The 20,701-nt window shown below is 44.0% G+C and overlaps 1 long non-coding RNA gene across 1 annotated transcript; it reads left to right on the top strand.

Moving 5' to 3' along the window:
• Positions 1-13,075: 13,075 nt before the first annotated feature.
• On the top strand, positions 13,076-17,288 carry LOC142814599 (uncharacterized). Its single transcript, XR_012894963.1, has 3 exons — positions 13,076-13,327; positions 14,649-14,734; positions 15,098-17,288. It is a non-coding gene; the product is annotated as an uncharacterized LOC142814599 (long non-coding RNA).
• The last annotated feature ends 3,413 nt before the right edge of the window (positions 17,289-20,701 follow it).

Here is a 20,701-nt window from a genome sequence, read left to right as displayed (position 1 = left end):
TCACTACCATTAAACAATTTCATTGATGCCGCTACTAACCACTTCGAACAGATGTAAGTTCTCGTTTGTAATATGCAAAATGTTGTTTCTTGCGTATTGCTCTAACGTATTTAAGTTTTATAATGATTTTTTCCCCCGTTGGTTTCGTCCTGTATTACTCGCCCACTCCTGCTGTAGCCCTGTACTTAGGCTGCAGTACATTCAAATGAATACATACATATAGAAATAAATAAGTAAATAAATAAACATGATTGGGACACTGCAGTTAATGGCTCCGGAAGTCATGATAATAAAGGTTGCAGCGCGAGCACGAATGTGCTAGAAGAAACAGACGAAAGTCGACGAAAGCAGCGCTCGTGTTGTCCTCTTTGCCTTCCGTACCTCGACTTTCGTCTGTTTCTTCTAGCACATTCGTGCTCGCGCTGCAACCTTTATTATCATGGCTCCGGAAGTGTTGACCACGTGGGGTTCTTTAACGGGCTCGGACATTGCAAAGTACACCAATCACTACATAACATTTCACCTCCATCGAATTGTGATCGTTGCGGCCGAGATGGAATCGGCGACTTTAGGGTCAGCAGCTTTACACAGTTACAATATGCTATGTTGCATATATTGTAGTTTATTTGGAAGTTAACGGTTGCGCCTACCATATTTATTTCGCCAGTTGTTACGAAATTCTTGGTTCGCAAAGAAAATACGAACTTGCAAGTAAACGGAAAACAGCGTGCATAAATAGGCATTTCTTGACTCAAGGAGAGGTTACTTTTATTACGTTTTCTGTCGTTTTTATAGCGTGCTAAGTAAGGCGATGTATTGCAGGCTCCTTTTATACGACAGTATACTTGAGCGCGCGAAAAGGGGTGCGGTTCTGGTACGAGCTCGTTTGCGCCCTGTAATACTATAGAGCGAGTGAGCACTACGTAACGCAACGTTGGAGATAATAACGGTAATTGAAGAACTTAATGAGTACCGCTGCCTCTCGCCATTACCTTGGTTAACTAACCGGCAGAGGGCCGCGATGCGCCGAGGGGCGCGTTTACCCTCCGTGATGGGTCATTGCAGTTTGCGAAGTGCCCAACTATGATTCGTTTGCAGGAACCGAAAATCGAAACGCGACGAATTTGTCGCATGCGTTGTCAAGGTAAACATTTATGGTGCGTCCAAAAAAGATATTTCATTGTCCTTTAAAGTGTACCTGCCTGCCTGTTTGGCGACTGTGTTTTTCACCGCCATCGGCAAGCGACTTCTTTCAAGAGTATATCCTGAATTATTGTGGATCCTTGCATATACCCTTTTAGTTGCGAATATTACGAACATATGCACTACCTATAGATATAGGGTGAGAATATGTTAGCATAATGGTAAGAGATGACGTGGCTGTAGTTATGTAGTGTATACGTCTTTACACGACCAGGCGTTTGTTCAACAACTGTTTAGTGTGCCTCGGAATGAAAGCTGTCGCCAAGCATCAGAGGAATGTGGAGTAGTTGCATTATTACGAAAACTGTTTGAGGGGAAAAAAAAAGAAAAGATTGGAGCCACACGAGCACAACCACACGAACACTGCGGCTGTGTTCGTGTGGTTGCAGTCTTATCGTCTCTTTATGTTACGATGTTTTTTTTTTAAATAATGCATTCATATTGACTTCCCCAACTGTCACTGCATGCTGTAACCTATATGTACTATAGTTTTAGCAGGAGCAGCTAGTGAAATGCATCTTTTTTTTTTTCTCGTTAGACTGATTTTCCTGTTTGATTTTTCACTCCTGCATGGGCTTGTTATGGCCTGAAGTATTATGAAATAAAATAAATAAATCACTAAATAAATAAATGAATAAATAAATAAATAATGTTGCGTTGGTTCATATAGTCGTGCAGTTTAGTTTGGCCTTTAATTCTGTTTTAGGAGAAGGAAACTGCCACCATATAAACCCAAATGCGCACACAAACAAACACACAAAGAAAACACAATTGTTCGTGAGCTTGGGCCGACTGACCGTCCATAGTACCTATACTCTCACACAGCACTATATTTATGCTTATCTTACTCAAAATAAAACCCCCAGACGATAGCTTTCCCACTACAGGATCAGCTAGGGAACCAAAAAAAGACAGCGAATAAAACGAGCCGCCCACCGAAGCCGTAAGTTTCGCCTCAATCACAGCGATTCACGCGGGTGTCGCACGTTGGCCGCAGTGTATATGCGGGGGCATAATTTGGGGTTCCCACAGTGACGGGCGTCTATATCGGCGCACATCGACCGATTCTCTTCCAATGGTGGCCGGAGTCGTTGGCCGCATGCGGAGACTCCAGCACCGCCCGTTGTGCTCGCATGGTCGCGTGCACCCCTCCCTCTCCGCGAGAATAGCACCGTCTTTCCGAGGATGTTCCGTGCAGCTTGTCCTTCCATTCGGATTTGTTTCTTACACGTTTTTTTTTTTCTTTCTCTGTGCAGCCTCCTCCGGATCCAGCGCGCATCGCCTTCCCGCGCGTAGACGCCAGCCAGTCATAGGAGACTGTAATTTTCTCGGCCAAAGCAGCGGAACAGCTAGCGCGAAGTCTTTCGTCGGCCCAGCCCGGCGCCGTCTGCGCATGCAGCTGCGTCGCTAGCGGATGTTGCTCCCTCCCTCGGCGACGCTAGATTTCGCTTGTTCGTCATTTTGCGGACGGCAAAGCATCAGGTATGTGGCGCGTATGTGGCCCCCACCAGGGGAACGTCCCCGGACCTCGTCCTTGCTAACTTCAGACTATACATCCCATACCATATAGCAGTAATAATGAAGGCAGAACGACATTCGCAACTTCATTCGACAGACCATACCACTTACGACCAATGGACTTTTTAAGTAACTTTACAGCGCTTTATCACCCATTTACATGCGTGAGCGGTCAATATCACGAGTTATTGGAGGTAACACCAAGCGATCCCACTGCTTCCGCCACTCATCATTATTCACTTCGTGGATATGCCATGCTGGTTTTTTGGGCGAGTTAGATAAAGTAGTCATAAAACAATGCCGATCGGCGTGAGGTCCACTGGAAGCTCAATTAGTTAAGAAAGAGGGCATGGAGTGGTCCGGTAATCGATCAGGTCATCAATATTTAGTGAGTTCATCCTTATGGACATGCTCTAATACAAATGAAGTAGCCGTCATACGCCCTCACGATGGAGAAGTGCAGTAATAAATCTGAGGTAAATGAAGGGCGCTGAATGCATGCACCATTTAAACATGGATTTCTCAGGGTGGCCACTCCGTTTGGGGGCTTCTTCTATATCGTGGCGAACAATGAGTCGGCGAAGAGAGGAGTCGAGACATATTGAAAACCTTATGTGCGAAAAATTCATGACACTTCTTAACGTAACTCTGTAACTTTGTCGATCGCAGTATACAAAGGTGGTCCATGTCGAGCTTGGCATTTGCGTTACAAACAAAATGCTTTAACGCATTAACTACAGCAAACGACAAGCGCTTTCGTGGGCGTATGTGCCTGTAATTGCGTAAGTGTATAGCCAAATTAAGTAGTCTTACTTCGATTTGAATTGCCTTGCACAAAAATACTTTAATAGCTTCAATAGCACTCTGTAAGAGCCTCTATCGGAATGGGATAGAAAGACTATAGTGACGCAAGCTTACCTAGGGTATCAGTATGGCTTTCTATAGGGAAGTATAGGCATACCTAGGGTATCAGTAGGGTTTTTTTTGGCATTGATGCAGAAAAAAAAATTATGTATCTTAACTTATAATGCAAATGTGTGGTAGGTACGTGTTACCGCGGTGTGACTGGTCATTTAAAAAGTTTTGTGATTCATTTTTGTAAACTCTTTCTTTTGTAACCATGAAATGCGATAGCATGAGAGCATAATTTATTTGTCCAATAAACGAAAGTTTGCGCTTGTGTCTGACTAGTCCTTCATCTCCAGTGTTCGTCGTTTAAGCAGCGCGCAATACCTTAAAAATGAATAGCTACCTACTCGCCCAAGCAAGTATATGGTCTTATAAGTAAGCACACTTAAGAAAAAAGTTTTTGAGAGTTTTTATCATACCTTTTTAGGAGAGTACGTGATATGATCCACAAGAGCTGACACGTCGTTTTAAACAGTTATGGTCAAACAGTCGCAAATACTCTCTTTTTTTTTTTGACTGATTTCACTGCGAAGCCGTATATATATATATATATATATATATATATATATATATATATATATATATATATATATATATATAAGGGAAAGAAGTGTATACCTAAGGGCACAATATTAATGAGATGTAACAGACAGTAATGCCTTGGAATGTACAGGGGAAGTTATTAGAACCAATGGAATGTAAATAAGAAGAAAGAAAACTGGATGAAAAAATAACCAGCCGTGAGCAGGAATGGTTCCTGCTCACAGCTGGTTATTTTTTCATCCACTTTTCTTTCTTCTTATATATATATATATATATATATATATATATATATATATATATATATATATATATATATATATATATATATATATATATATAACATATTTATTGAAGTATAATCATTGCCCCGCCGCGGTGGTCTAGTGGCTAAGGTACTCGGCTGCTGACCCGCAGGTCGCGGGATCGAATCCTGGCTGCGGCGGCTGCATTTCCGATGGAGGCGGAAATGTTGTAGGCCCATGTGCTCAGATTTGGGTGCACGTTAAGGAACCCCAGGTGTTTAAAATTTCCGGAGCCCTCCACTACGGCGTCTCTCATAATCATACAGTGGTTTTGGGACGTTAAACCCCACATATCAATCAATCAAGCATAATCATTGTGCTTCGCGACATAAGATCTATGACTAGTTAGCTACGAATAGTGAGCTATGTCTTACTGTTGATCAGGGCTCAATAAGAGATAAGGCAGCTTGGATAATGACTCATGGCTCAGCCTCTAACACTTTTAACGCGTACAAATTTGCTGATGGTGATAGAATTAGCAAGCACAAAAGATGCAGTAATAGAGTACAAATTGTTAAAGGGACACTTAAGATAAACATTGAGCTGTCTTAGATTGATAAACTCCACTCCGAGTACTCTATTGTTATAAGTTTCACTGTCATAAGTTCATTCTTAACGGAGAAAATAAAGTTGAAGTATTATTTCTAAATTTCACGCCGTAATCTTCACAAGCATGACGTAAGAAATTTCACAATGTATTTCCGTATTTTTGAACACTTTTTGAGCATGGTCAGAAAACGCTGCCTATCGGTAGTAGAGGCTCCCGAGAAGACGCGAGTCGAATGATATAGCGCAGCACGCGGCCTGGAAATCACAATAAATGATCAAAGGTAGCTAAAAATTGCTTTTTCTTCTTTCGACAAATGAGGGAAGACGCTCGAAAATCACACGTAGATTACCCGTCTATCAGCCATTGGCTGATTTGAACATGGCGTAATTGGTTGTTAAAGAGATCGCCTCGAGAGGCCGTCACTTGTCCACACGTGCGCGCGCGATCACCCTGAAAAAGCCGCGTATTCAACGAAAAAAAAAGAAAAAAAGTGCTCAAGGTCACAAGGCACGCGTGAATTTTTTTGTTTGCCCCTCCCATCCCTCCCTGCTTAGCTTCCAGCGTTTTCGCCGGGACGAGGGAAGAGAGAATGCGATTGCACCGTGTGACAAATCTTTGTAACTCCGCTCTTACTGAACGGATTGTTAAAATTTTTGTGGCATTGAATTTGTGATGCAATACGCTTTTCCATAGAATGAATTTCATGGTTACTCAATAGAGTGTTTCAGGGCCCATTTAAGGCATCTCTTACGCCTGGGAGCCCACACCGAACGTCGTTGCCTCCGCAAAGGCAATCTCTGTCAAGGACAACGAGCCAGCCCCCCTGACGTCATCATCTCAACGACGTCATGCAAGCGGCGCCATCCAGACTGGCGAGTTTTACGCAATGCGTTGCAACATTACTCGTCCTCGAGTGCGGCCCAGCGCAGCGGCTCCGGATTCGAGGATCATGGCGCAACCCAACGGTGGTTCCTGACCGGAGAAATCTGACATCACGGCCCGCGGTGCTTCTGATTGGACGTTGGTGACGTAAAGGCCCACCCGGTGCCTGTAAAAAAGCCAAGCAGCGCTTTGCCAGCAGCTGACCTTTGCGTCAGAGAGAAGCCCACGTATGTGTCAGAGAAGACATCTCGGCTCTTCGAGTCCCTAAGCTGTCGGCCCCAGTGCCGAATATTTAACGCCTTTATTTTTATGCTGTACATAAACCTTGCCTTAAGTCACCATCGGCTTGTCCACTCGTCCATCAGCTCTGCGCAGAAGCAGTCGCGAGCTGAGAAACATACGCTACCAAACAGCCAGTGACCTTGGCAGCGGCGAGTATCGGAGCAGTGGCGCCTTCGGGACCGTGCTGGCGTCGCGCCTCGTAACACATCCAAACCCGGACACTGAGCGACAGAGAGAAAGAGAGAAAGAGAGAGATAAATGTTATGCAGGAGCTAGTGAGGATAGCCAGAAGGTACAGTCAAGCACAAAAGTTTATTGACCACGTGGGCGCGTGGCCAGGAACCTCTGTTCGGCATTTCTGCCACGTCAGCGGTGATCGAAAGAAGCGTAACACCCGACATGCGTTGCTTCCTTAATCGATGGCATGTGCGTTTCTGACTGGACGTGAAAATTTCTCACATTTTACATGTTGACGCGACGCGCTCCTCTATAGGTAGCCACGGCTTCTGTCTCAAGAGCAGTCATTCAGCATAAGTGTTATTATCAGTGACAATCTTTCTTGCAATGTCATACCCAACGGCACGCCGTCATATCTTTGATTCTGCTATCAAAGTAGAAGTGCGATGGTCGTACTGCAGATAAACACTTTGCGTGAAAACTGTGAACTAACAATACGCAGTGCAGCAGAAGAAAACTGAAACATCAGTGAATATAACAGTACGACCTATTTACGGCTCTGCACTCTGGTCAACGGTAGATGGCGTACCGCTAGGTGGCACGGACACGCAGTTTTGCACGTGCTCGCGTGGTCAGTAAACCTTTCTGTTTGATTGTACTTACGTTATATGGTACTTTGCGATGAAGAAGCTAGAGAATACAGAAAATTACAAACGAAAAGATTCATCGAGAGAGAGATAGAGAGAGAAATAGATAGCTAGATAGATAGATAGATAGATAGATAGATAGATAGATAGATAGATAGATAGATAGATAGATAGATAGATAGATAGATAGATAGATAGATAGATAGATAGATAGATAGATAGATAGATAGATAGATAGATAGATAAGTAGACGCACACACGCACAGGTACACTGGATTGTCGTACAAGATGGGTTACTCACACAAACTTCATTAACAGCTTCGTCGCTTTCTGGTATGAAGCTTTCATGGAACGAAATGGCACAGGCTGCAGGTTGTAGCAGAAGTTCTGCATGGCAGGAACTGTAGTAATAATTACTTTTGGGCTTTAACATCCCAAAACCAGTACTGCAAAAGCTCTGAGGATGGGGATATTTTATGTGTTTTCCTTGAAGTTCAATAAACTCATTGTTAGGTCGGATTAAATGCATGTGGGTAAAACGTGTACTCATAGTGTGTCGATGAAGTGTTATGGCGTACGCAAATTCGGCACAGCGACTCCCATATCTTGTACATGAAGTTTTTGTGGTAACTCCTATTCGGACAGCACTGGTGCTTTTTAAAAAAGAATTTTATGTATGTCAAGGTACCTTATTAAATGCATTATAAGCAAAACTTCGCTCCAACGAATTTCAAGGAACCCCAGAAAAAGTTCGTTAAAGCGAGAGTTCGCTGAACTCCAATGGCGATATGCTGCAACTTGCTGTCAGGAGATAAAGGAATTATCAAATGAGGAAATGAGGTATGAAATATTTCATTTCCAAGGCTACTAACTTCAATGCTAATTTCAGCTTAATTATAGCATGTTTATGAATGCAGTAAACTTTTAGTGCGCTTGTGCACTCAAGACGCAGTGGCCGTCGAGTGAGCGACTTTGTTTAGGCTCTCATAAACCTTCTCCGACCCAACACTCTGCTGATCTGCGAAGTACTTCACTTTTTCCAAGTGCATCAGTGCTTCTTTAGATGAAATTCTTGATGCCTCTTTTACAAGCATTTCTTCTACCACTTATCTTCTTTCTCCTGTAGTATACGACATTCACTGCCATCTCTTTTGTAGACGGAGTGGTTAACGTCTCAACATATATAGGTAAATAAACAGTCAGTCAATCTATTTCAGTGCCGAGCTGCTCGGGAAATTCATAACGGGTTATGAAGCGCCGTTACCACGGTAATATAATGGCCTTTGCGACGGGCGGCTATGGCGCGCCGCTAACGAAACTTATCGCGAAGCGCATAGCAAAGACAATCTACTGAAGGTGTGGTCGCACTTGTGATAAGTGTGACGTGAGAGGTGTTTTACGATGTGCCGAAATATATTCGTAGAACTGAAATCAACTCTGTACGTTCGGTTTAATGTAGTTCGTTAATGAACGGAATTTTTCAGTGATGTGAGAATTTGTTTTACGTAAGGCTTGGGCTACGCAACTTTGTGTATGCTTTTATAACACAACGAGCACAATTAAATGCGGGCTAACTGCGAAAACCTTGAAACGTATCGAAGAATAGCGGTGTCAATGCGAGCGCCAAGGGAAGCCCTTTAACGCTTCCAGTGTGTAAATTTATAGAGACCCACGCAATCCGCGCTTCAAGTTATCTGAGGATTCGTTTGACACACCGCTTCGCATAACGCATCTTTTCACACACGTACAGACATATTTTAATTACACGTCGCTTATACATATAGCGCTTCACTGAGCATGCCGAAATATGCGTAGGCATGTGTGTACTGGGCTTCCCCCTTAACAACAACACCCTTTCCCTCAAGGAAAGTGTTTATACTTGGGTCAGCTCTTCGACATCATGGCGAAGGAGGACCCAGAGAGCCGGAGAAAAGGAGAGAGAGCTTGAGCGTGAGGGGGATAACCTGAAGAGAGCAATGCATCTGTCCAGGCGTCAACGGTGCCGGAGCCTATGCCCGTCAAGTCCTGGCTGGATGAAAAGTGCTGCCCCCAGTGCGTATCGGAGGCGGCATCCAACCGCGGAGCGGTCGCCGGCCCTCGAGCATTCGCCACGGTTATCGGCCCCGCCGAGGGGGGCTGGAGACCCCGGCAGTGAGGCAGCAGCGGACGTCACTGCAGCTCCCGGATGCGTCGCTTTGCATCAGTTGCCCGTCCGCACATAATGGACACCCCTCCACCATTCTCAGCTCCCCCCCCCCCCCGCCTCCTTTTCGACTATAACGGACGGGATTTTTTTTTCTCATAATGGTTATTTACATATATATTAATTTTTATTTATGCTTACTTCTATATTTCCAATTTCCATCGCCCTTGTCCCATACCGCCTGTCCCGTAGTTATTACGGGAATAAATAAAAACATACTAATCAAGGGAAAGTCCACAATGACGAAACTATTTCGCTTAGGTAATATCCGTGACAGCGGCTATAAATAAGCACATCGTAATTGGGTTCAATAGCCAAGGTAAACGTATATTTGTAAGTCGGAAGAAGTGTTGCAAATAAATGCGAATAAGACATGCGTTAAAGTAAGTAGTTTTTCCATGCTAGGCGGCCACTGGTCATTAAGCCAAGTCAGCAAATTTACCGCTTGCACACTTTACTGAATACCATGCAAGCGCACCTTTTTTAATGTTCCTCGTAGGGCACAGCAACTACAAGCAGAAAATAGTAATGCCGTCTTAACTGCTTCATACCGAACAAGACCATGTGGAATTGGTATTTAGGAGATTAAAATATTGAAAGAAAGAAAGCTTTCGGACTGTTTATTTTCGCACAAGCGACATTCGTTAAGTATCTTCGCGAAAAACGATGTTTTCAGCGACAGAAAGGACATGATCATGGTAGCAAGTCTGTAAACGCGAAGCACTGCAACCAAGAAAGCAAAGGAGAGATCCGCGTGCGAAAACAGCGGCGGTTCCGTTTCAGTATATCATCGTGCGAATTGATCTCCAGGACTGATATAACGTAAGCGGCACGCCAACTTCACACCACGAACCTCGGTTCCTACAAACTGAAGTGACATCCAATTAGACGAAAATCCGAAACCGTGTGGTATGTCAATAAACGAGGTTGCTACAAACTGAGGCTGACCATATCACACAAGGAAGTTAACTAACAAAATGGCGACATCCATGGCGGCAGTCGAACGCAGCTCGCTCCAACGGTGGCTGTAACATATTGAGAAAAACGCGACAACAGCTCTGTTTGATTTTGACACGTGAAAGGGTACGCCAAAAGGAACCACGCATGGCTGAATACCGCACACGTGGGCACCGTACGTATGAAGAACAGAATGCGTATACGCAGGGAATCGCACTAGCCGACGGCTATACCCACTGCAGGCCACAAGGCTATACACCCTACCCCCGTTGTTTTTGTGCCAGCCTTAACTTGAGTCAAATATTGTGACTTGTACAGTAATGTGCCCGGAAACGCATGATGCTAAGATGAAGAAGTTATCTTAAAATTTATACATCTGATTCGACTTATGAAAAGCAGGAAATGTTTTATTCTTTGCCCAAAAAGTGTTGGGATACGAAGTAAAAAAAAAGAACTTTAGTGTCAAAAGTCAGGTGACCCGTGCTCTTTGCCGCAAAATATTGCAAAGAAGACAATTGCGTTCTCTGTGCGTGTGTAGTATACAGTAGTAGTTGTTGTTGTTTCAAAGCGATATAGCGTTAGAGAGCTCGGGTCACAGAAATTCCGCCGTTAGTGTCGGCACCATTGGTTGTGAGCGAAAAATTGTCCGTAAGCAAAACATTGTGCGTTAGCGAAAAATTGAGGAAGAAGGAAATAAAATATAGAATAAAATTTTCGGTCCAATTCAGGTTTGAACCCGTGTCGTTGAAGTGGTACGCAGATTTTCCACCACAAAGCCATGATGTTACTTGCAGGTGCTTCGAAAAAAAAAAAACACTACATAAATGCCACATACTGGAAGGAGTCTCCTTAACGCATTTTGTTCGACAGGTGTCACGACGAAAACGAGCCCATTCGGCGATGTGTACGGGCATTAGGGAGGCCATCACACTACGTCGAAAAATGCTGGGATAGTGCAGCCATCGCCGCTAAATACACACAGGAACTTTTAATCAGCTCTAAAAAAGGACAACTGTGTCCATCTATACACAGTAAAAATTTTTACACCCAAAAGGGTGTAAAAATGGTGCTTTTACGAGAAAGCACCCTTTGCAACACCCTTTAACACCCATAAATGGTCGATTGAAAAAAAAGCACCCATTTGTTTGGGTGCTTGCCTCGATAGCACCCTAAAATAGGCTCTAAGGGTGCTTTTGTGCCTGAGAAGGGTGTAGGTGACGATTCATCAGATGGAATATGCAGCATAAGAAGAACACATAATTATAATATTTGGTATTTTGCGTCTCAAAAACGTCGATGTGATTATGAGGGTCGTCGTAGTGGAAAGCTCTAGAGATTTTGACCATTTGGTGTTCTTTAATGGGCGCTGATATCGCGCAGTGCACAGGCTTCTACTTTTTCGCCTCCATCTGAATTCGACTGCCACGGCCGGCATCGAACCCGCGACCTTCGGATTGGCGGCCGAGCAGCGTAGCTACTGCACGAGTATGTGGACCTTGCGTTAAATTACGGCCTAATTGACTTACAATGTGTGAAGGTGCTCTCCGAATACAGAAGAATGCCAGCAGAAGCAAATCGCGTTTCATCTATAATGGCAATTAACTGCAATCCACGTTACGAAAGCTCACCTTAGCGTTGGTTATAAGCTACATGTTTGCTGTGGATTATATACAGGAACATAATGTTCGCCCGAGTATGGGTGTGTGTGCGTGAGCCTGCGCATGTGTTCGCGTGTAAGCGCAATTGTGTGTACACCCGTGCATGTGTGCGTGCCGCGTGTATGTGCGAGTCCGTGCTTGTGTTAAGCGTGCCTGTGCACATGTGTATGCCCATGCATGCGTGCGTTTACGGTCGCGTGTGTGTGTTGCCGTATGTGTGTATACGTGTATGAGTGTGCGCCTGTGAATAAGTATGCGTGTGCATCAGCCCGTGCGCCCTCAAATTTCGTGTGTGTGTGCGGGGGGGGGGGGGGGCACTGCTTCTTAGTGTTTAAGGTCCCACACCTGTTCAGACTGGGAGTCTGTCTATATGGGAGGTGGCTTAAGAAATGGCGGTGGTCAAAGCACCGTACACTAACTATTCAGTACATGGAAAACAGCTGCACATTTTCGTACCTCATCATTGCTTACGAACTTGCTGTGGTAACTGATTAGCTCCGTTGAGGCGCTTCTACGCTCGAAAACGTGGGTTATGACCAATTCACACGGAAAGCTGTCACTGCACTTATGCACAACCATCGTTTATACTAACAACGTTTAACAAGAACGTGCACTGCCTTTGCTACAGGTGCTTAGCTAGCTCATTGGGCAACCATATGGAATTATGTGCTGATCATGTGGTCAGCAAAAAGTTTGTTATAACAACCTCGGCACGTTTCGTGGTGCATGACAAGCCTTCTAAGCATCCGCTACTGTGGATTAATTTGTTCCAGCTTCGACTACGCATTCAGTGTTTGCGGCACCATACGCGGAATCGCCTGACACAGACAATGTAAAAAGAAATTTCTCTGGAAAAAGGTGTAGCGATGCTCTCCCGCTAATGCCACCGAGGACGAAATAATTATTGTTTCTGGCCATTCCATGGTGCGCTTTGTTTTGCGCAAGTTTTGCTTCACTATTTTTCGCCCACTGCAATCGCATTCCGTCAAAATACTCAAAGAACCCGAGGCTGGTAAATAACCTGCGTCGCTGTGCGACTGGTTGGAAGGAGAGTGGCCGTTTACAAGGAGTCATTCCGCGTTGAACGGCCGTCCGCCGTATGCGCCATAGCGTTTGCCTTTCGGCGCCGTCTTGGCGGGTTTGCCGCTCCTCCCCCCCCCCTCCACTCAACCCGGCCAGCGTGTCGCCCACAACGGCGGCGTAGATAAGCGAAGAGTTGCGTCACCGGACACCTGCGTCGACAGCTGCGGCGCCGCCACGCCGCCGCCAGTGCCTCCTCCTTCTCTCTCTCAGTGTTGCCCTCTCTGTCTCATCAGTCTTTCAAATGCGTTGCGTTGGTCGGGGGTCTTGGTCGCTGTGTGTGTTCTAGCGAACAGGCGCATATTCAACGGTGGTCACGCATGACACCGTGTTCGAAGTACCGTGTTCGAAGTGACGCTCGGATTAAGGAATATATCCATGGAGTGGCGGACACGGACAACGTGGGCCTGTTAACGGTGAGTGTACTGTTTTCGTAAATAGTAATCATACAGCGCTAGCTGGGCGCCTGCAACAGCTCTGCCGAAGTAGGCTGCCAGCCATTTACAACAGCATGCGTTCGCGGGCCTGTTGCAGATGCCCGATTAAACGTGGGACTTAACGAGTTCACACTGCTATGCGCGATGTTGTGTAAGTGCCTGCATCACTCATACAGTGAGTGATGTGATCACTTAACAAGGGCGGGATTAGTTGCTGATCGCACATTGTCTCTACACTGCACAAAGTGATTGATATTGTTTTAAGATGTGCTTTGGGCTACATCGTAATAACATTTCTATTAATACTCATATGTGCAACGTGCTTCTGTAGGTGTAAGCGCAAAAAAAGAAAGAAAAAGCAAAAATTATGTACAAAGGCGCACTGTGCGAAATGGCTTTTTTTTTTTTTTGCTTAAAGACGGTATAGTTGGAGGTGCTGATATGCCGCGATGCTCCCAGCACGTGTGCCTCGGTCTTTTAAGCTATTTAGGACAAGTGCCACCAGCAACAGGGAAAGATCTAGCAGACTTCCAAAGGCGCGTTGTTGTGGCCATCGCCGTGCGTTGTTTTCCCTCGTTTCTGTTTGCTGTTTTCGTGCTTCGCTTTCATCTGCGATAATGTTCGGCGTTATAACAGAATCGAGAAAGTATACGTGACTGTTGGAGCTATGTGCGGTTTCTCTAGCATAAGTCATGGCTGCTGCAACGTAGTCGGCGTCCGCGCGCGTTGGTGTCGTTCGAGCGCTCTTACTTGCGTGATTGTGTTTAACTGAGTATTTAGGCACGGGTTACGTTTGTAAATCTCGTAGTCAATAATCGCTAATAGCGTGCCCCTGATTGCCATCAGAGGATGGGCTTGGTTGTCGAAATATGCCAGACGCTTTTTCTGAAAGCAAGCTTTGAATTTTTTTTTTTAAAGAAGTACTTTCATACGTGCAAGGCAGTGCCTATTGCAGGCCCGCAACTCTTTAAAAACTGGACGAGCTATCACATCTTTTATCAAAAACAATGAATTAAGATGATTGAATTATAGATGACGAATTTCTGTGCTAGATTAGGTGCACAAAACACATGTTCGCAGCCCTACGTCTAGAAAGCAGGCAAATAGGAAGCACAGCGTCAAATTTGGATTAGATTCCATTGACGGAGCGTCTTGTGAGAGTAGAAAGAACGAGAAAATTGTTCATTTTTGATGCCCTTATAGAGGCAGTCAGAATTGCACTGATTGGTGACTTGTAACAATTCCTCAGATTGTTAGAGGCGTGATTTAAGTAAGTAAATCTTTTACTTTTTTTTTTCAGACCTCTTCGCTAGTGCCACGCCCAAGATCATTTGTTCTCATGTAAAAGAGAAAGCAGAGATGTCTTCACTGTTTGTACATGAAGAGGTAAGTTTCTTGTGCGTTTTGAGTAATGCTACATGTTCTAAACGTTGTACTTTAAGAATTGTTTTTCGCACTGGCTCACTACCCTAGAAGGAATTTGATTCTTAAGTGAGTTCAGGCTTTCGTAAGTGCCATTTTTGAGCTGCAGTCTTACACTTCACCTCATTTCGGGAATTCGCTGTATGCTGGAAAACTCTTATCTTTATCATACGAAATTATTGGAATGTATGGGTTGTATGCTTCGAGTTCAGTGTAATGTCAATTACACGCCATTTCGAAGGATACACACTACACATTCTTTATATATGGTGCTGCCAGAACAGCACGAAAATTTTTTATGAGAAGTCATATTTGCTCTTATTACAGGATGAGAGGGTGCCCCTGACGTCCTGCGTAGTCTACCCCCCGGACCCAGCCTAGAGCAAGCCTACTTCCTGAACCTCCACATGGATAACCGAAAAATGTTCCGTGTCAGTAATGACGAAGAAGGAAGGAGTTACAGCACTGATGAGTTGATTTTTTTTTTATTTTCAACATTGTCTACGGCCGCAAGGCCTTTAACAACCACCGTGATTGAGCGGCTTTTTCTCGGCGTGAGTTTGGAGTTTATCAAAGAAGTTGTTCAGGCAGTACGACGCTGAAAATTTTAGTGTCACAATGCCTGAACAACTTTTTCTAATGTGTTCATGGTAGATGAACAAATATTGTTATTTGTGTAAATTATTTTGCTTAAATATAGCTGGACCATTCCATGCCAAACGTCCCAGCCACTTTGGCGACCATCTGAATTGTATTTGAAAAAAAAAAAATGTGCTGACTTACTTCGTTGAAAACAGTGAACTGCTAGAATACTTCAGCGAGAAAAAAAGTTTTGTTCATGTGGCTGGCTCATAACTTGCTGGCATAATGCCGTCTGTGTGCTGTTTGTGGAAAATTTTGTTTTAAAACTACCGCTTATTTTTTCTAAAGCAGATTCGGTCTACCTGTTAAGTAAATGTGCATCTGTAAGGTATTTGAAGCTCAATAATAATAGTGCAATTTTTTTGCCACATTCGCTTCCAAGAATAAAGCCAAAATTGTTATGTTTGCATTTTTTATTGCAATATTGCACTTTGTATGAATATCTGAGCAGTGAATACTTACTCCACAGAAGGTATATTCTCAGGAAAAAATATCTTTATACCTCTCAAGCTGCTGAAATATAGGAAAAAATATCACGAATTTCACAAAATCGTGATTTTTGTCCGTATTGAAATGCAATTTACTCCATGTTGTGATACAATGAAAACTCATCATTATACCTAAACTGTAAGAAAATGAAATTCTTTTCTGTAATAAAAATCTTATCGCAAAAAGGACAGGAAAGAGCGCTGTCAACTGAATTTTATTGAAGGTGCTACGAGCGTTTTTATACTGAGCACAAGACCAGGGCTCATCTGCAACAACACATGTGTGACCATGACAAAATAATTTTAACCGAGAAAAGAATACTCTTTTTTGGAAAAGATAAGTGAAGGTGTACTGATGCATTGATCCTTGGCCTTCCTGATAAAGAGTTTCTAAAATCTCTCATTTTTCTGCTTGCTTTTTTTTTCAAAAACCGTGTTTTATGAAACCTAGGACTACACTTACATTCTTTACGGTGTCCGGCCATGAGACTACTATAGCCCTTCTTAACATTTGAAGCATGCTGTCTTGCTTGATCATTGAAGCATTGCCCAGTTTGTCCTATGTTTACTTTTCCATGTGTTAGCAGTATCTCATACACATTAGATTGGCATTCAGTAAACCTATTCTAGTGATGAATGGTGCAAGATTGACTATTCCTGTTGCTGTAAGTACATGCACTTTTGAAAGCTTGCAAGGGGTGGAAAACAACAATGTCATATCTGCTGGCTCTTTTCCTAAAATTGTGAGACACCTTATGTACGTAGTACCATGTGACATGCAAAGGTGATTGGTCATTCTCTTTTTCTTTTGGTCCTGTTTCCTTTAACTTTACTTTCTGCAGGAGGGTTTCGCAAACAAGTGTGATGATGCTGTTGGGGTATTGGCTGGTGCTATCAGCCCAGGAGTGCTAAGAATGTTCTGCCTTTTGATAGTGGGCATTCAAAATTAATAGAAAGAGGAATTGATACCACATGTATTCAGGCCACCCTTCAGAAGTCATGTTAGCACAAGGGTGAGGTCAGGCTTAAAAACCAGATTAAAAGACTAAAAGATGCTGGGTATCCCAACAGAATCTTCACACCCGTTTGCAAAACCCTCCTGCAGAAAGTAAAGTTAAAGAAGACAGGACCAACAAAAAACAATGACCAAAACCTTTGCATGTTATACCACATCACGTGTCTCACAACTAGAAAAATAGCCAGCAGATATGATATTAGCGTGTTCTTTTCCACCCCTTGCAAGCTTTCAAAAGTGTGTGTACTAAACAGCAACAGGAATAGTCAATCTTGCCCCATTCGTCACTAGAATAGGTTTACTTAATGCCAATTTAACGTTTGTAGAAATATTTTTTATCAGGTAAACCAATGATCAGTGCATCACTACATGTTCACTTATCCTTTCCGAGAGGGAGTATTCTTTTCACAGTTAAAGTTATTTTGTAGTGCTCACACGTGTCGTCGCGCATGAACATGGTTCTTGTACTCCGTATAAAAGCGCTCGTAGCACATTCATTAAATTCAGTTGACAGTCTGTGCTCTTTCCTGTCCTTTCTGTCTCTTCCTAAAGCTGTCACGCTGTGACTAGCACACAACCACGATGAACCAACTCTCCCAAATTAAGCTCTTGTTACGTAACACGTAGACCGAGTTTCGTATGGAAAGAAGGAGCGGTGCTTTTAAAATAAAATTTTTCACATACAACACCTAGACGGCATTCCAGAAAGTTCAGAAGGCAGCCACGTGACCAAATATTTTTCCTCTCCTAAATATTCCAGAAGTTCACTATTTTAAATGCAGCACGAGTTTTTCGAATACATTTGAGATGGTTGCCAAAATGGCTGGGACATTTGGCATAAAGTGACCCAGCTGTGTCATTAGCCATAATTATGCATTACCTCTTTTGTTTTTTGTGTGTCCTGACTCAGTTTTGTGTTCGTTTTTAGCATATTGTGTTTCTGATCATTGTATTGGTTTCTTAAGTATTCGCTAAAGTTATATGTGCGAAAACCCGTATATGATTGCACGTACATCATTTCTCATAACCAATTGTTATACATCCAGGAATACAAAGCTTAAACCACTGTGATTGTATACATTTGAAAACACTATCCATATATATTTGTGTGTGCATCACTTCTTGGGAACGATTGTGTACATGAAGGCGTATATAGTGAAATCATGGTGATTGTATTTATTTGAAAGAATCATAAGTATATATTTGCCTGTATTTCATTCCTATTAACCGATTGTGTACATGAAGGAGTATTAAACTGGAAACCACTGGGATTGTAGATAGCTGAAAGAATTATAGGGATATATTAGCGTGTATTTCATTTGTAGTCTCTATGTATTGAAGCAGTATACTAAACTGAAACCAGTGTAATTGTATGTTACAAAGAATTGTCAATAAAGTGAAACTGAAAGAATATAATAAACATTTGAGGTGTTGCATGTGTAGTGTACGTATACATGAACGTATATCTGGTGAAAAAGTTGTGTGGCAGAAGAAAAGTTTATGTTTTATTTGCCTATTAAATAAACGCAATATGCAAGGGCAGCAAGGCTTCATTTTCTGTAACGCACATTATGCATATACACTGAAGTATATATAGATCCAGCACAAGTTCATACACGATTGTACGCGTTTATATTTTTGCCCACACGCAATGAATGGAGCTCGACAGGTGGTGCACCATCGATAAACAGGACCACTTTCTTCAAGTAGTGTTTAATCAGTGCATGCTGATATCTATTGGTGGCAGTAGTCGCCACCCCTGCCATGGGCGCTCAACACCCTTGTGCACCCTTCTCGCACCCCTCCTCAGAGGGTGCTAAAAAAGTGATGGACATCGAAGGCACCCTTTCTTAAGGGTGTTTTTTTAACACCCTACAGTTTTTTTACATGTACACCCTATTCTAAGGGTGCATGGTAAAGCACCCTTTTTGGAAGGTGCTGAATTAACACCCTTAGGGTGTCGTCCACGGGACAAGCTCATTTACACCCTTCTGGGTGTAAAAATTTTTACTGTGTAGCGGAAAACATATGCCTTTCCAGAGGCGTTGATCTAGAAAACAGCAAACGCTAGATAATGGGCTGTCATCTGAAAGGCATTGTCCGAAATAGTGAGCGCGCGGCGTGCATCTTGGAGGCGATGCAACTCTTGCTTTAGATCAAAAACATGTATGTAATTAGCATTCGTGTGTGCGCGTGCGTGCGCGTGTGTGTGTGTGTGTGTGCCATCTGTAAGACATTGTGAAAAACGTGTCTCGACTACAGCAAAGTGCCATTTTAGCAGAGGGAAGTGGCTACACTACACAGTCACTGCATCATATACTATCGATACGTCGCTCTTGCACGCGCGCGCGTTTGTGTGTGTGTGTGTGTGTGCGTGCGCGCACACGTGTGTGTGTGTGTGTGCGCGTGCGTGCGTGCGCGCGCATGTGTGTGTGTGCGTGTGTGTGTGCGCGCGTGTGCGTGCGTGCGTGCGTGCGCGCACACGTGTGTGTGTGTGTGTGTGCGTGCGTGCGTGCGTGCGCATGTGTGTGTGTGCGTGTGTGTGCGTGCGTGCGTGCGCGCGTGTGTGTGTGTGTGCGTGCGTGCGTGCGTGCGCGCGCGCGCGCGTGTGTGTGTGTGTGTGTGTGTGTGTGTGTGTGTGCGTGCGTGCGTGCGCGCGCGCGCGTGTGTGTGTGTGAGTGTGTGTGTGCGTGTGTGTGCGCGCGTGTGTGTGTGTGCGTGTGTGTGCGTGTGTGTGTGTGTAACAAAACATATTAGTAACTATGCACTTAGTGGTTGAAAGACGCACCAGGGGCCGGATTTCGCTATCGCGTTGAACTATTAAAGGCAAAGCTGAAGGGTCCCCCCCCCCCCAATTTTTTTTTTTTTTGTTGCCGCCAATGCACATTTCCCAACGACGCTAACAGAAAAGAAGCAGTTATAAGAATCTACCGGACGTTCATATTGGAGCTTGCCACATTATTTTTTTAGACCCTGGACATTCGAGGTGCAGTGCATTGACTTTTGAAAGGCCAAGGCGAAGCGCAAGTTCGCCACTGATATGAACGGCAAAACGAAGCAAAGTTTGTTTGGGTGGCTGGAAATCAGCATCTTAGTATAGAAAGCCGACAGCAGAAATGAATCTTTCTTATATTGACCGACCACAGTGAGTGATGAAATTTTCACTCGTATTCCTGACATATAGTTGCGCCTTTGAACAACACTAATAAATTATACTGCTTCGTGAGTAGAGGAACAGAAGTGCAGGCTTTGATAATTGATAGAGAGTCCATTGAAGTGACGGATAGTAACACAGCTTCTTTTCCTTCATTCCCGTTGTCATAAGGTATACGATTCTTGCAATGATTAAACAAGTTCAAGTAAGCAGGACAGCTGACCAATCTGTCGCAAAGCTCACACGCGATTGTTCTGCTCCACATACACACATCCCCATGAGGAGTATACAATCCCAAAAGGAACTGGGCCGCAACTTGACACGCGAGGCACGGCGGTGGCGTCAGCTCCCGACAAGGAAGCGGTAACACGATAGCGCTATGGGTATAGACTGGGGGGCACGAACGACCCGATCTGGGGCATCCTATATAAGGCCTTTTTCTCCCTATCTTCCTTACGGCAAGAGTCATGACGAGTCCTTTCTTTCCCTGTAAGGGCAACGCCGTCTGGCGGTGTCTCGGCTACGTCCATGGACGACGATGGTGGCGCCTGTGATTGAGCGGCCCTGTTCAATCATAGTGGCCTTCCGTCCCATCTCTCACCTCACTGCAGCTCTTCTTTCCTTTTCTCGCC

This window comes from Rhipicephalus microplus, chromosome 4, assembly GCF_043290135.1.
Source record: "Rhipicephalus microplus isolate Deutch F79 chromosome 4, USDA_Rmic, whole genome shotgun sequence".
Taxonomy (NCBI): Eukaryota; Metazoa; Arthropoda; class Arachnida; order Ixodida; family Ixodidae; genus Rhipicephalus; species Rhipicephalus microplus.
This window is presented reverse-complemented; position numbering and strand designations above follow the sequence as displayed.